This window comes from Canis aureus, chromosome 2 (assembly GCF_053574225.1).
Source record: "Canis aureus isolate CA01 chromosome 2, VMU_Caureus_v.1.0, whole genome shotgun sequence".
Taxonomy (NCBI): domain Eukaryota; kingdom Metazoa; phylum Chordata; class Mammalia; order Carnivora; family Canidae; genus Canis; species Canis aureus.
The window spans coordinates 36,694,054-36,708,778 of record NC_135612.1 but is presented as its reverse complement, the minus strand read 5'-3'; the positions used below and the strand labels follow the sequence as shown (position 1 = coordinate 36,708,778).

The following is a 14,725-nucleotide window of genomic DNA, read 5'->3' as shown; positions in this document are numbered from 1 at the left end:
AATCTAAGAGGAGGCAGAGAATAATTCCAACATGATAAAACTCCTGGTACCACATTTAGGAATGATCCTCAACTATGTCCAGTCTTTTTTAAAAAATAATCAATTTTAAATAAATAAATATTTATAAAATAACATATATTTAGGTATTTTTCACCATTTTGACTTTTTTTTAAGAAGGACTACGTTCTAACGTAATTAAAAGAACAATTCAAAAATTAGGAAACTAAAGTTTACCTCAGCCTCTAATTGAGGTTACACAATGTTGCATTTTGGTTTCTTTCTGTTTAGATATCCACTTAAGAAATACCATCATTGCGTGCTTCTATGTGTTTCATTGTATACATGCATATGTATTATATAGATCACGTTAATATTATTAAATTTAGCCAGTAGCAGCATGTATTTGTACAGTACGTACTGCATTCCAAGTTTGAAATTTTAATTAAGAACGCATTTCTGAAGGTCACAAATTTCAGAAAAATGGGAAAGAACGAAATAAAGGGAAACTTCCTTTGAAATGATATGGTGTCTTTTTTTTTTTTTTTTTTTTTTTTTTTTGGTCAGTGATTCAATTCCTGTGAATCAAACACTTTTTTTTTTTTAAGGTTTTATTTTTTTTAAGAGTTTATTTATTTATTCGTTGACACAGAGAGAGAGGCAGAGGCACAGGCAGAGGGAGAAGGAGGCTCCATGCCGGGAGCCGGATGTGGGACTCGATCCGTGGTCTCCAGGATCACACCCCAGGCTGCAGGTGGCGCCAAACCGCTGCGCCACCAGGGCTGCCCTCAAACACTTTTTGGGATATATGTTTTATCACGGTGTTATGGTGTCCTAATGAGTTAGGGACAATGGGGCTAGGCAGGGCTAGGTGGGGGGCCACTCAGAAACAGGCTCACAAAAATCCCAAAAATGCTGAAGTGTAAGGAAACCAGAGATAAGGAAACAAGCCAGACAACCCGCCCTAGGTGTGGACAAGGGAGGGTGTCTTTTTTATGACAGTCATCTGTGACCAACAAAGAATAATCAGACCCCAAAGAATAAGTAAGCCGTTAAAGATGTTATCACTAGTACTTACTCAATGGTGATGTCAATAGATCATGTTAAAAGGATTTAGGTTTCCTGGTTGGCTTTCAATAAAAGGCCAAGTCTATAAGCCCTCAGTGGCAACCCAGTCGGGACCCTTCTCATTTCTGAGAGCTCTCTCTCCTCCACTTAAAACTTCTATCCCTTTACTCACTCTCCTTTGTCCACAACATTCATTCTTCGACTCCATGAGACAAGAACCACTCCCATATCACTAATTATTTAAAACTTATTTTTGGAGCATCCTGAAGGAATGAACTTAATTAGTAATTTTGAAGTTTTTTTTTTTTTCAGGCTAATGGAGCCTATCCTGAAAGCGAAAATCATTTAAAAACTATAATTATTACTAAAAGTATTATAAGAAGTTTCTCTTGAGGTTCCATGCCTGCTAAGCCCTTGCTCCATGGGTTGGTTTCAGCAAACCATCCCTGGACCACATCCTGGAGGAAGTGAGCCAGGACCAGCATATCTCCGCCCCCATTCCTAGGCACGGTGGTAGGGAGATCTTGCTGACCAAGGCCGCCAGGGGTCAATTCTGCTGCTTCTGAGCTCTTCCTCTGTTTTCCTTTTCCAGGCCCCAGGAAACCTACCTGTTTCATATTTGAGTTTTTCAGTGCTTTCGTTATTATGTTTAGGATTTAGGTTTCTAAAACATGAATTTTTTTATGGGACGCCTGGGTGGCTAGTGGTTAAGTGCCTGCCTTCAGCCCAGGACGTGAGACATCTGCCTATGTCTCTGCCTTTCTCTGTCTCTCATGAATAAATAAATAAATAAAAATATTTAAAATAAATAAATAAATAAATAAATAAATAAATAAACATGAATTTGCAGCTACAGCCTTAGAAATGTGCCCATATGATACACACTTTAAATGATTGAATTTTCCCCATTTATCTTTTACCTTCTTCCTTTAGTTCTGACTTTACAAATGTGCCCTGAAGAGAGCTTTGAATTTCACAGAAAACAACATGAAAACATTTTTTTGCATTAATTCTATGGCTACAGAAATCATCTGGGCACAAATTTGCATATGTGCCTTCCTTTCAAACCAATTATTTTGTGTTGTTTTTAACATTTGTTAAACACTTGAGATACTTTTCATTAAGTAATGGTAATTTTGTTTTTTTTTTAAATAAGACTCATATTATAAAAAAAAACTCAGTTTTCTTTTAATTCCATCACTCTATCACTTTTCTATGAAGCCTGTCTGCTCACATAGAGCTGATACAAGGGCTTCTTGGAGCAAATTTGCCACAGTGCCACTTATTTTATCTTAAAAAATTATGTGGGTTTTATGCAACATATCAGTATATAGTTATTTCAGGTTCTTGCATGTGTGCATGTCTGCAGGAAATCAAGTGTGTAGTTGTTGTTGTTTTAATAATCTCTACAGTTGGGACGCCTGGGTGGCTCAGCAGTTTAGTGCCTGCCTTTGGCCCAGGGCATGATCCTGGAGTTCCGGGATGGAGTCCCACATCCGACTCCGGGCATGGAGCCTGCTTCTCCCTCTGCCTGTGTCTCTCATGAATAACTAAATAAAATCTTTAAAAATAATAACAATAATCTCTACACTCAATATGAGGCTTAATTTCACAGCCCCAAGACCAAAAGTTACACACTCTTGGGACGCCTGGGTGGTGCAGTGGTTGAGCATCTGCCTTTGGCTCAGGGCGTGATCCCAGAGTCTCCGGGTCAAGTCCCACATCAGGATCCCTGCAAGGAGTCTGCTTCTCCCTCTGCCTGTGTTTCTCATGAATTAATAAATAAAATCTTTAAGAAAAAAAATTAAAAAGAATCATTTATCAGGGTGCCAAGTTGGCACACTCGGTTAAGTGGCTGACTCTTGGTTTTGGCTCAGGTTGTGATCTCGGGGCCATGAGTTAGATGCCCACTTGGGGCTCTGTGCTCACTATTGAGTCTGTTTCTCTCTCCTCCCTCTGGCCCTCCTACTCATGTGCGTGCACTCTCTCTCGCTTGCTCTAAAATAAATCTTTAAAAAAAGAAACAATTTTTCATATCAATAAAGCAATGAACATTTCAATTATAATATTGTGCAGTTATAAATATAATTTTTGGATATTTTATTTTCTCCAGTGGTTTTGCTTGATTGTTATAGCCTTCTGGCAAATGCATCAGCATAATCTGAAGACTTATCACCCCAGAATGAAACCCCTCTGCCCCCCTGCACCTCAGGTTTCTAACTCACTAGGTCTGGTTTGGGGCCTAATAATTTGTTTTTAACAAATGCCAGGATTGATCTGAGGATCACACTCTGAGAGATCACAGTAGCACAACCAGTGAGTGAGACTGGGGTTCACTAATTGGGATAGAGAAAATTACTGATGTGCCAAGTCTGAGTGCAGAACTGATGCTTGATTTAATATGTAAATGAATGCTTGACATACTCAAACCTCATCAAGGCAGAAGTGGGAGGAGGGTTAGTCATAATCTCAACTCTGGACGGAAATGTTCAAGATCACACAGAAGTTTAGTTAAAATTAGGATTCTATCTATATATGTCTCCCTGACAAGGACAACCTTAAGCAGGATGCTTAATCTTTGTTACTCTAAGTGAGGTTTGTGAACAAGCACCATTGGCATCAGCTGGAGTCTTCCGAGAAATGCAAATCTCAGCTCTTAAAAAAAAAAAAAAAACTTAGCTCTCATCCAGACCTACTGAATCAGAATCCATAAAGTCTCCAGTGATTTCAAAGTTCCTTTTAGTTTGAAAAGCACTCCTCCAAATCTCGAATCCCTGAAGCAGAGCTCTCAGCTCACTGAGAACATTTAGATAGCTAATGTTTTGTGATTATGTTGTAAGCTACTTTTCAGATTTGTTTGGGAGTGTTACCCAGGTGTGGCATCCTTTCAAGTAGGGATTTAATGAGCATGATCTAAAGGTACATTATCTTCTATTTCTATCTCAGAACAGCTTCTGACAGAGCAGAGGTATCTACAAGTTGCCTGGTGGGGACACTCACAAATTCTGGGATTGGCATAGATCCAAAGACAGTTACAATATTCCAACTGTATTGCTCTTCTTTTTCTCCTTTTTAAAAATGTATTTATTAAATTCAATTTGCCAGCATATAGTATAATACCCTGTGCTCTACACATGGCCAATAGGCACATGAAAATATGCTGTACATCATTTGTCATTAGGGAAATACAAATCAAAATCACAATGAGAAACCACTTTACACCAGTGAGAAAGGCTAAAATTAACATGATAGTAAACAACAAATGTCGACAAGGATGCAGAGCAAGAGGAACCATCTTACACTGTTGGTGGGAATGCCAGCAGGTGCAGCCGCTCTGGAAAACATTATGGAGGTTCCTCAAAAAGTTAAAAATAGAGCTTACCCTATGACCCAGCAATTGTACTACCAGGTATTTACCCCAATGATACAGATGTAATGCTCTTCTGACAGGATTGCCTTAGTGCAAGACTGGGTGTGACCCAGTCAGTGGAACTGGAACTATAAGTTCAGCTTTGTGAAGATTTCTGATGCAGCCATGTTTAAGAAGATTGACATTAGCAGGTGAACAGAGTTTGCCCTGAGGATTATTTGGGGGAATTAACAGGGAAGCAGGTGGGTGCTTTTATATGCTTGAAAAACACGGATCCTGGAAGAGTTGTAGTGGCTCCCAGAACGTATTGCTGCAGAGTAAGCTGAGAATCATGCCTGTTTGCACTCAAGAATGAGTCTTTCTTCTATTAGTCTAAGGAGATCCCAACTAATTTTCCAGGTAAGGGAGTGGGAGTAACACTGATGTAGAATCTTAAAGCATGGGGTTTATTGCAACAGGGAACATATACGGTCAGTTTTTCCAAATCATCCTGTGGTTATAGAGTTCCAGCTAGAGATAGATGAACTGAATGCCATTGTAAATGAACAGCCTTGGACTCGGTGAAAGACCTTATGTTTTGCCTTGAGCCTGTGAACATTTCAGAATGAGGTTTCAAGACCTGTTTCCTGCTTTTGCATCTCCAAGTCAAGTGGCCATTTCAAAAGGGCACAGTCATTTCAATGAATTTACCATGGTCCTCCTTGGCCTGTTAGAACAATTGTGCTTTTGAACAGAACCTCAGATTGTTGGGGTTGAATATAATAGACGATGTGAATGTAACCACTATCAGCAAGCATCTAGTGAATACTTGCTCTGTATTGGCCATTGTCCTTGCTTTCCATGGAATATTCCATCTTAAAAGTAAAAAATATCATACAGGGGCAGCCGGTGGCTCAGTTGGTTAAATATCCCACTCTTGATTTCAGCTGGGGTCCTGATCTCAGGGTCATGAGATTGAGCCCCACTTTGGGCTCTAGGCAGGGAGTAGAGCATGCTTGGGATTCTTTCTCTCCCTCTCCATCCCTCCCCCACCTGCACTCCCAATCTCTCTCTCTCTGTCTCTCTCAAAAATCATCATCATCATCACCCAAAGAGGCTTATTCAGGCTCACACCCAAGTGAAGGAAGATCCCTGGATCTCTCACAACTATTGAGTATTCCTTCTCAATCTTTTGGTTTTTGCAGGGTGGGGAAGAGCAGTTTACAGCATTTATTGAAGATCTTCATATACTATTAAACAGAAAAAAAAAAAAAAAACAAAAAAATAAATGTAAAGCAAGACTTTTCAGCAAAAATTCTCTGCTATTTCTTATTTGGAGAACAGAAAATTTCAAGCCTACTTAGAATACATTTGTTAAAGAATTAACAACTGTGATACAGGAAGGTAAATTTTTCCCCACAAAAAGTTTTATCACTTTCTTTCTCCATCTCTTCCCAATTTTGATGTTCTCTTTTAATGGAGATGAATCTTCCATGTAGTCTTTAGAGTTTTATCCATTAAGATTACATATTTAAGCTATACAGTTTATAGAGTTTACTTGCTCTTACCTGCATATTTTTTTGTTTTTCCCCCCACTTACAACAGGCATACTTCATTTTATTGTGCTTCACAGACATTACATTTTTTATGTTGTTTGTTTTTAGTAATTTCTGTACTAAATGTGGGCCTCAAACTTACAACCCCAAGATCAAGTGTCTCACGCTCTTCCAACTGAGCCAGCCAGGATCCCCAAATGTTGCATTTTTTACAATATGAAGATCTGCGACAATCCTGACTCAAACAGCTGTACCTGTGCTATTTTTCCAACAGCACTTGCTTATTCCATGTCTCTGTGTCACATCCATAAAACTTAAAACTTTAAATTATTTACATGATGATCTATGACAGTGATTATGTTTTATCAAAAGCTAACATGATGGTTAGCATTTTTGAAGCAATATTTTCAAAATAAGGTATGTACTTTTTAAAGACTTAATACTATTGCACACTTAAATTATAGTATAAACATAACTTTTATATGTACTGGAAAACCAAAAACTTCATTTGACCCACCTTATTGTGATAGTCACTTTGTTGCAATGGTCTGAAACTGAACCCACAATATCTCCAAAGTATGGCTGTTATGTTTTCAATATTTATCTATGTTGTGTGTAGCTCCAGCTGTTAATTCTCCTCTCTAGACAGTTATCATTATCAAGATCTATCACCACTATAAATCTAATACCAACAATTATTCATATTTATGTATATAATATATACCATTTTATATGATATCTAAACAATTCCCAAGGCAGATGGGGCCCTCTGTATCTGATCATTGCTTGGGTCCTGTGTATTGTACAATATCAACAACACTGCTGCCATGAATTCAGTATGTTTATCCTTAGACCATTATACTTAAAAGTAAGACTAGACCAGATCCTTACACTCAGTAATGTGAAAACAGATAAATGACTATTGTCAATAGATGCAATACATACATCTCTATCAGGAGGTTTGGGTACAGATTGAGGGAACACAACCTCTGGTTTAGCTGTAGTTATTTTCTTACTATTTAAATTCAAGCTTCATTAACTAGTTCTAATTCCTTATTAGTCTGTGAACACAATAAGGTTAAAATCCACATGATTATATTTTTGTTGACTTAAATAGAATTATATATGAAGGCGTGCACTGAAGTTATTCAGGAGTGAGGCAGGTAAAGTTAAGATTTCAGGCCTTTTTTTTTTTTTGCCTATGCCACTCAGCATTATTATTAAGTTTATAAAGTGCTCCTGTGGGATGCCTGAGTGGCTCAGTGGTTAAGCGTCTGCCTTAGGCTCATGGCATGATCCTGGAGTCCCAGGATTGAGTCCTACATCAGGGTCCCTGCATGAAGCCTGCTTCTCCCTCTGCCTATGTCTTTGCCTCTCTCTCTATGTCTCTCTCTCTAGTCTCTCATGAATAAATAAATAAAATCCTTTTAAAAAAATAAAAAATAAAGTGCTCCTAGGAGAGAGGACATTTCCATTGTTTTATGCCATTCATGGGTAAAGCATCTATATATCTACTAATTCTGTGATTCTTTGATTCTCAAAATTAGGATTGCAGGGCTTCCTTATGCATCCCACCCCCGCCCCCACCTCAATACGCCCCTTCCTCTGCTATCATTTCTGCCAGTGTTCTACTCTACAAAGTTCTCAATATTGTCCTCTTGGAGTCTTCCTTTGGGTATTAATTTTCCCAAATTATTTAGAAGGAGGGCTGAGAGAGGGAGGGCTAGAAACTGCAATCCAAGTGAAAGTGATGGTGGCTCAAAACATGACAAACCAAATGTGGCAAAATATTTAAAATTAGTGAGTCTAGGTAAAAGGTAAATGTGAATTCTTTTCAATATTTTTGCAATTTCTATATATGTAAGTTTACTTCAAAATAAAGTTAAAGGGATCCCTGGGTGGCGCAGCGGTTTGGCGCCTGCCTTTGGCCCAGGGCGTGATCCTGGAGACCCAGGATCGAATCCCACGTCGGGCTCCCGGTGCATGGAGCCTGCTTCTCCCTCTGCCTGTGTCTCTGCCTCTCTCTCTCTCTCTGTGACTATCATAAATAAATAAAAATTTTTTAAAAAATTAAAAAAAAATAATAAAGTTAAAATACCGTGGATATATTCATTTCTTAAAAAAAAAAAAACAGAATTTACGTATGTATTTACTTATATGCATAAAATTCCTCCAGAAGTATACACTGATAACACAGGTGACTCTGTATGTCTTGGAGCAACAGCACGCTGAATGAAGAGGGTTCCAAGTAGACTGATAATTTATCATCCAAAATAGCATACTTCTGAGAGAAAGAAGGGGTTATTCATTATTATGCCAGGATAATGATTGTAAAATGAGTCTTCACTAGGAAAATGGGGATATATGGTCATTGGGCATGGAAGGCAGATTTTACATGGTATGCTATTTTGTACATTTTTATTTCTCAACACGTGACTATATTAGCCATTCAAATTCATAAATAAAAAAATAGACATCAGGAAAGTTGTTTATGAAAATAAGGTCTCAGCACTACTAATAATGCTTTTAGGTCATTTCAGATAAAGATATGTAGATATAGCTATATACATAGCTATAGTTATAGTTATATATACATATATACATATATATATATATATATATATATATATATATATATATATGAGAGGAGAGAGTTCTAGTAAGTATGATAGTCCCCAATTTACAATGGTTTGACCTATGATTTTTTAGCTTTACAATGGTGTGAATGCAATACTCAGTAGAAATCATACTTAAATTTTTTTAGAGTATAATCTCCATTTTATTGATTATTTTTTCACCCCAGTTTTTCTTCAATGATTAAGGATTTAGCCCTTTACATGGCCTTTGGTGGAGGTGGTGGGACAGCACCCATGGATTAAATCAGAGCGAGGTGTTTAGTCCTTCTGTGCTTCACCAGCACAATTCCTGGCCACCTTTCTGTGAATGGCACAGTTCACATAGTAATGGACTTTCACACACAGCTTGGGAAGCACAGAGACATCAAAGACACTTGCTTTGGAAATGTTCCTGCTGGCGGTGTTCCCATTAAGAACTTCTCAATTGTGCTGTCCTCAGACACACAATGATTGCAGATGGTGCAGTGAATGGGCTGCATGTGGCCCTTTTTGGCACACCATCATTCCTTCTTGTCTTGGTCATTTGGAAGCCAGAATATGAGAGAGCAATATTTCAAATTTTAATTTTTACTATTTTCTCAGGATGATGATACATCATGATATTGATCATGTATGTGTGATATTCTCCCACGATGCTGGACAGAGAGCCACAGCTACCAGGTAGCCATGCAACCATTCTGTTTTACACTTTCAATAAATTACATTAGATATTCAACACTTTATTATACAATAGTCATCTACTGCATTTTGTCCAACTATAGGCTAATATAAGTGTTCTAAACATGTCTAAGGTAGGCTAGATTAAGCTATGATGTTTGGTAGGTTATGTGTGTTAAACATTTTTGATTACAATATTTTCAACTCAGTTTTATCAGGACATAACCCCAAAATAAGTTGGTGAAGATCTGTGTACAGATATATAGATATTTAAAACTGTGTGAGCATGTATCTTTTCCATGTATTTATAATGATACTTTCAATCCCAATCTGGTTACACAGTTTTGGTTTGCCTTCCTCCATTCCCTATCTGCATGATATTCTTCCACACTGAGAACACTCTTTCCCTGAGTCTTCCCTGTTTTGTCTTCTCTCCTCCTTTCTTTTCTCCTCCCTTTTCATCTTCTGTTCTCCTTCTTTCCCATTGGGTGACAAACCAGAGGAGCACAATGCAGGTATCATAGGTTTAATGTCAAATTTTTAAAAATGTCACAGAAAATGCAAGCAGTTTTCTGGAAAGTGAAAGGGGTTTGGCCTAGGGGGATGAGGAATACTTACAAGTACCCAGGGCCTGAGGTTACCTTGGCTCAGAGAAGCTGCAGGGACCCTGTCAGGTGGGTGTCCCCTCATGAAGTTAGCAGCTTGTCTGCCTGAACCTTGGGTAACAGAAGCCCAGGGCCTTGGCCAAGGCTCAGACAACCTTCCATGGTGCTGCCCCACAGTTTCCTATAAAAGCCGAATGTGCATTTTTTCCCAAGCTGGCTCCAACAATTTTTTTCCTGTGGAATAGTGAACAGGAGGTCAGGGTACATGTGATACTTTTCATGTCAGCAACCAGTCTCTGCAACAGGAGAAAAATAAATATTTTTCAAGTGAACTGAATAAAGGAGGTAATAAATTGTATTGTTATTGTTTTATTTAAGAGAGGAAAGGATATTTTATGCATAGATATTTTTTCATTCATTCTGCCTAGTCCTTAGTTTAAACTCTCAGAAGATAGATCACCATCTCCAGAAGTTTCTGAATGTGTTTCCTGTTGCATCTATACATTATCAGAAATGAACTTTTTTTTTTAATTATTTGAAAGCACGTAATCACAAGTGGGAGGGGCAGAGAGAGAAGGATAGAGAATCCCAAGTAAACTCTGTGCTGAGTGTGGAGCCCCACTTGGACATCGATCTTCTGACCCTGAAATCAGAACCTGAGCTGAAACCAAGAGATGGATATTTAACCGACTCTGGCACCCACCCAGATGCCCCAGAAATGAAGTATGGTTTCTTTTAGTTTTTAAATTCTAGTTAACACAGTATAATATTAGTTTTAGTTCTATAATATAGTGATTCAATTCTTCCATACAACTCCTGATGCTCATTAAAAGTGTATTCCTTAATCCTTATCACCTTTTTAACCCATCCCTCCAACCACCTCCTGTCTGCTAACCATCAGTCCCTTCTCTATAATTAAGGGTCCATTATTTGCTTTCTCTCTTTCTCTCTCTCTCTCTCTCTCTCTGTCTCTCTCTCGTTTTCGCGTTGCTTGCTTGTTTTGTTTCTAAATTCCACATAGGGGTAAAATATGGTATTTGTCTTTCTTTGATTTGTTTCACCTAGCATTATATTCTCTAGCTCCATCCATGTCTTTGCAAATGACAAGATTTTATTCTTTTTATGGCTTAGTAATGCTCCATTTTATGTATTTGTAAGTGTTGTGTGTGTGTGTGTTTATGTGTGTGTGTGAGTGTATACACATATATATATCACAATTTTACTCATTCATCCATCGATAGACACTTGAGCTGTTCCCATAGTTTGGCGATTGTAGATAATGCCACTATAAACGTTGGGATTGATGCATCCCCTTGAATTAGTATTTTTGTATCCTTTGGATAAATACCTAGTAATGCAATTGCTGAGTCAAACTGTAGTTCTATTTTTAGCTTTTTGAGGAAAATCTATACTATTTTTCCAGAGTGGTTGTTCCAGTTTGCATTCCCAGGAACAAACAGTGCAAGAGAGTTCTCCTCTCTCTACATCCTTGCCAATACCTGTTGTGTCTTGTGTTTTTATTTTAGCCATTCCAATAGATATCTCTTTGTAGTTTTGATGTGTGTTTTCCTCATGATGAGTGATGTTAAGTATCTTTTCATCTATTGGATATACATATATACACATACTATGTAGCATAGTATATATATAGTATTATACTATATATATATAGTATTATATATTATTATATAGTATTTATTATTATAATTCCTAAATATAAAAGAGTTAAGCACGAAATGGAACCTAAAGGCATTAAAAACTATTGAAACTTAATGGAAAATATTACATTAGCAACATCATAAATAATTTTCCAAAGAATATTGCATGAAGTAAGGTACATTAAATATTTTATATTAAGTCTAGAATTTTTTTTTAGTCTAGAATATTTTTAATTGCCTACTTGTCCATATAGTTTAAAACTCCAAAGCAGTAACTGAATGAGAGAGGACCATTTTAAAATAATTTAAAATAAGGGCACCTGACTGGCTCAGTTGGTTAAGTGTCTGCCTTGGGCTCAGGTCATGATCCTGGGGTCCTGGGATTGAGTACTAAATCAGGCTCCCTGCTCAATGGGGAATCTGGTTCTCCCTCTCCCTCTGTCCCTCACCCTGCTTGTGCTTCCTCCTTTGCAATCTCTCAAATAAATAAAATCTTTTAAAAGTTAATAGATTGTGTCATATGGCTTTTTATTTTAAGGTTTTATTTTTAGGTAATGTATATACCCAACATGGCACTTGGACTCACAACCCAGATATCAAAAGTCACACATTCTGCTGTGCTAGCCAGGTACCCCTTTGGCACATTCATTTTAATGACAAAGGGAAGATGGAGTATGTGCTTTGAATTGCAAATAATGTTCTTTATCCAAGTAGTCCTCAGTGTTTTCTTTTTTTTTAATAAATTTATTTTTTTATTGGTGTTCAATTTACCAACATACAGAATAACACCCAGTGCTCATCCCGTCAAGTGCCCCCCTCAGTGCCCGTCACCCATTCACCCCCACCCCCTGCCCTCCTCCCCTTCCACCACCCCTAGTTCATTTCCCAGAGTTAGGAGTCTTTATGTTCTGTCTCCCTTTCTGATATTTCACACATGTCTTCTCCCTTCCCTTCTATTCCCTTTCACTATTATTTATATTCCCCAAATGAATGAGAACATACACTGTTTGTCCTTCTCCGATTGACTTACTTCACTGAGCATAATACCCTCAAGTTCCATCCACATTGAAGCAAATGGTGGGTATTTGTTGTTTCTAATGGCTGAGTAATATTCCATTGTATACAAAAACCACATCTTCTTGATCCATTCATCTTTCGATGGACACTGAGGCTCCTTCCACAGTTTGGCTATTGTGGACATTGCTGCTAGAAACATCGGGGTGCAGGTGTCCCTGCGTTTCATTGCATCTGTATCTTTGGGGTAAATCCCCAACAGTAGAATTCCTGGGTCATAGGGAAGGTATTTTTAACTCTTTGAGGAACCTCCACACAGTTTACCAGAGTGGCTGCACCAATTCACATTCCCACCAACAGTGTAAGAGGGTTCCCTTTTCTCCACATCCTCTCCAACATTTGTGGTTTCCTGCCTTGTTAATTTTCCCCATTCTCACTGGTGGGAGGTGATATCTCATTGTGGTTTTGATTTGTATTTCCCTGATGGCAAGTGATGCAGAGCATTTTCTCATGTGCATGTTGGCCATGTCTATGTCTTACTCTGTGAGATTTCTCTTCATGTCTTTTGCCTATTTCATGATTGGATTGTTTGTTTCTTTGGTGTTGAGTTTAAGAAGTTCATTATAGATCTTGGAAACTAGGCCTTTATCTGATACGTCATTTGCAAATATCTCCTCCCATTCTGTAGGTTGTCTTTTAGTTTTGTTGACTGTATCCTTTGCTGTGCAAAAGCTTCTTATCTTGATGAAATCCCAATAGTTCAATTTTGCTTTTGTTTCTTTTGCCTTCGTGGATGTATCTTGCAAGAAGTTACTGTGGCCAAGTTCAAAAAGGGTGTTGCCTGTGTTCTCCTCTAGGATTTTGATGGATTCTTGTCTCACACTTAGATCTTTCATCCATTTTGAGTTTATCTTTGTGGATGGTGAAAGAGAGTGGTCCAGTTTCATTCTTCTGCATGTGGATGTCCAATTTTCCCAGCACCATCTATTGAAGAGACTGTCTTTCTTCCAATGGATAGTCTTTCCCCCTTTATCGAGTATTAGTAGACCATAAAGTTCAGGGTCCACTTCTGGGTTCTCTATTCTGTTCCATTGATCTATGTGTCTGTTTTTGTGCCAGTACCACACTGTCTTGATGACCACAGCTTTGTACTACAACCTGAAATCTGACATTGTGATGCCCCCAGATATGGTTTTCTTTTTTAAAATTCCCCTGGCTATTCAGGGTCTTTTCTGATTCCACACAAATCTTAAAATAATTTGTTCTACTCTCTGAAGAAAGTCCATGGTATTTTGATAGGGATTGCATTAAACGAGTAAATTGCCCTGGGTAACATTGACATTTTCACAATATTAATTCTGCCAATCCATGAGCATGGAATATTTTTCCATCTCTTTGTGTCTTCCTCAATTTCTTTCAGAAGTGTTCTATAGTTTTTAGGGTATAGATGCTTTATCTCTTTGGTTAGGTTTATTCCTAGGTATCTTATGCTTTTGGGTGCAATTGTAAATGGGAATGACTCCTTAATTTCTCTTTCTTCAGTCTGATTGTTAGTGTATAGAAATGCCACTGATTTCTGGGCATTGATTTTGTATCCTGCCATGCTACCAAATTGCTGTATGAGTTCTAGCAATCTTGGGGTGGAGACTTTTGGGTTTTCTACGTAGAGTATCATGTCATCGGTGAAGAGGGAGAGTTTGACTTCTTCTTTGCCAATTTGAATGCGTTTAATATCTTTTTGTTGTCTGATTGCTGAGGCTAGGACTTCCAGTACTATGTTGAATGGCAGTGGTGAGAGTGGACATCCCTGTCTTGTTCCTGATCTTAGGGGAAAGGCTCCCAGTGCTTCTCCATTGAGAATGATATTTGCTGTGGGCTGTTCGTAGATGGCTTTTAAGATGTTGAGGAATGTTCCCTCCATCCCTACACTCTGAAGAGTTTTGATCAGGAATGGATGCTGTATTTTTTCAAATGCTTTCTCTGCATCTAATGAGAGGATCATATGGTTCTTGGTTTTTCTCTTGCTGATATGGTGAATCACATTGATTGTTTTATGAGTGTTGAACCAGCCTTGTGTCCTGGGGATAAATCCTACCTGGTCACAGTGAATAATTTTCTTAATGTATTGTTGGATCCTCTTGGCTAGTATCTTGTTGAGAATTTTTGCATCCATGTTCATCAGGGA

At 38.0% G+C, this 14,725-nt stretch overlaps 1 long non-coding RNA gene across 1 annotated transcript in view; it reads right to left on the bottom strand.

Moving 5' to 3' along the window:
* Positions 1-8,774: 8,774 nt before the first annotated feature.
* LOC144295963 (uncharacterized) overlaps positions 8,775-14,725 on the bottom strand; it is a 28,617-nt gene continuing 22,666 nt past the window's right edge. Inside the window, exon 3 of the long non-coding RNA XR_013363117.1 lies at positions 8,775-10,164. This is a non-coding gene — a long non-coding RNA (uncharacterized LOC144295963). The remainder of the gene's footprint in view (positions 10,165-14,725) is intronic.